The sequence below is a fragment of the Protopterus annectens genome, chromosome 5.part0 (assembly GCF_019279795.1).
Source record: "Protopterus annectens isolate FY-2018-M chromosome 5.part0, PAN1.0, whole genome shotgun sequence".
NCBI lineage: Eukaryota > Metazoa > Chordata > Ceratodontiformes > Protopteridae > Protopterus > Protopterus annectens.
Window position 1 is genome coordinate 428,384,029 of NC_056735.1, and position 2,846 is coordinate 428,386,874.

Consider the following 2,846-nt stretch of genomic DNA (forward strand, 5'->3'; position numbering starts at 1 on the left):
GGAAGGCCTAAGATAAGGTTTATGGATGTGGTGAGAGAGGATATGCAGGTGGTTGGTGTGAAAGAGCATGATGCAGAGGACAGGAAGAAATGGAAATAGATGATCCGCTGTGGTGACCCCCTAATGGGAACAGCCAAAAGAAGATGATGACTGACAAACCCATTTTCAAGTGCAAGTGATTGCATGCTGCTGTACCTGTTAGATGACTTAACTTTTCAGACATGCATTGGGAGTTAAACATTTTATGACTTGACATATTTTTTGTGTGGCTTTACACACTGATAAAAGTAATTTGTACAATGTGGGATTTAAACCTATGTTAAATAGATAATACATATTCTTCCACATAGGTGCTTTTTCCTACTTGCCACAGATGAGGTGTTTGTCAGCCATGCTCATTAATTATATAGAGACATTAAAGAGTGTGTGATTAATCTTCTATGTGTGTGACCTGACAAGGTCCTGGTTTATATATTCATGTGTATGTGGCTATCATTGAAGTATGAAGTCCATGCCAGGATAGAAAAGAAACTTTTAATTACAGAAACATAATTATCAGTATATCCTCAGTCACACATATACTTTATTTGATATCCACTGCTATACATAGTTATTATTATGTATAATTATCTTTATATTGTTCTTTATTTTTAAAAATTGAGTGGAACAACATTAATAAAAATTGGAGTGTGCTAAATTAGAACCCTGGCTCACTTGCATTGTGGCCCTGAACTTACACCAGTTGTCACAGGAAAGTCTGTGCAACAGGTGTATTTTTACACTCATTATTGCTACTGTGGACACAGTGGCAGATTTAGGCATCGGCGCAGGGGTGCGCACCGGCCCCTTTTGAAGCTGTTTGGAACTTTATTAAAACAATAAAAATGGAAATTCACTCCCTATTTTGTTGAAATTGGAAAATGTACCACCAAAATGGTACATTTTTTTTCGTTTCAACTAAAAAACTTTTTTCCCCTTTGAAAGTCACATGGAAGATGCAACTGCAATTGGAGGTTGCAGTCAGGTGCAAGGACGGCAGCAGACATACGAAAAAAAATTGTTGGTTCACTTTTCAGCTTGCTTCCTGCTTTGCTTGGGTGAGTGGTGATTTGTGCAATGGCAGCAATTGTAATTGGCTACAGGTGTATTTGGTGGGCAGTTTAACTCCTGTTAAATGCAGCTACAGTATTGAATCCTTCTCTGGTTTTGGAGCTGCTGAGGCGAGCGAAGTGTTACTCCATGAGTGACTGCAAGTCATGTAAGTCAGCTTGCTGATTTTTTTCCCTGTTCCTTGTTTAGCCAAGTTATTTTTGAGCACAGTAAAGTCTCCAAAAATCCCTACAGGATGCTGTCCCATGATCTGTAGCTCTCCTCTCATGCCCGTATCCACTGGTAATACGTATTTTGGAACAAATTAGAAAAGGTAGGATGGTTCACATTTTAAATATTGCTCTTATCAACTTAGAAGGTTGCTAAAATAACAGGATGTGTACTAAGTGCGAACATGTATTTTCTGAAGGATATAAAATCTGAAACTCAGACATAAGTCACTATTTATTGACTTCAGTTTTCAGCTGCAGAAGTGAACAACAAGCCAAAGATATGAAGCATAGAGCTGGACACTCCTTCCCTCTTACTGCAAGGCATCAAATCTGAACAAATCCAAATATAATGGGAGGAGGCATAAAAAATAGGAGCAGATTTTAAATATTGCTCTTATAAACTTAGAAAATTGCTAGAAATAACAAGATTTAGTTTTATGTGCATTTTCTGAAAGATATAAATTCTGAAAATTAACTGTATGCCACTGTTGTTTGACTTCAGTCCTCAGTTAGTTGCCAGAAACCTGTAATAAGGAACACCAATGATATGAGGCAAAGATCTGGATGTTTTGCAAAAATCTGGATAGTTGAGAAGTATGGATTTCTCCCATATCAGATGCTAGGCTTGAGCAGGTGCTAATGAAGCAAAAACTAAGCATGTGGGTCTCCCAAAAATGCACACTAAAAGATGAATATTTAATATAGTACATGGTGGTTGAAGCTATAGATTCATTTAAGGACCTGGGTATATGGGTAGATCCAGCTTTTGAGTTTTTCTAATCATATTACCAAATAGTTTAATAATTATAGAACTATAGGTTCTATAAGAGATGTATATAGTCTAAGAAATCAGAAATGAACTCATCGTTCATAGGACGATGGTAGGCTATTGGCCAAGGATTTCACCCATGTTCCCACAAAGCACCTGTTCATTAACTTGAACATGAAATAATATGGAAACCTTATAGGAAAACAAGCATGAGAAAACAGAAAAGAGTCAGTGGAAATACACCAATGGTTTCCATCAGGCCCCAGTGGCCTAATGGATAAGGCATTGGCCTCCTAAGCCAGGGATTGTGGGTCCGAGTCCCATCTGGGGTGATATAATCTTGGGTGGGAGGTTGGCATAATGGTTAAGGTTGCCTTACAGACACAAAGTATGGGGCTTGATTCTCACAGGGGGTAATTGGCTAGGCTTAAAATGGCCCCATAAGGGCAATTAGTCTAGTACTAACCTATGGATGTGAAAATTTGCCTCATTGGTAAAAGGTACAGGGTTTGAGTGTTATCTCAGGTTATTGGCAAGCCTTAACTTGGTATTCACCTATGAAACTATAAGACTAAAGTGGGCCAACTTGTAAAGTGGAGCAGATATTTAAGGAGACTGTATTCAGGTATACAGAACATTTAGAGACAACTACTTCTGGAAGTTTTTGTGGTTGACAAATAGAAAATCAGACAACCTATGTATAAGATACTATAACAATGAGAAGTATGCTAATTTTTTTTCTCTCTCTGCTGATG

At 37.8% G+C, this 2,846-nt stretch overlaps 1 non-coding gene across 1 annotated transcript; it reads left to right on the plus strand.

The window, feature by feature from the left end:
* Positions 1 to 2,350: 2,350 nt before the first annotated feature.
* On the plus strand, positions 2,351 to 2,423 carry TRNAR-CCU. Its single transcript has one exon. It is a non-coding gene; the product is annotated as a tRNA-Arg (tRNA).
* The last annotated feature ends 423 nt before the right edge of the window (positions 2,424 to 2,846 follow it).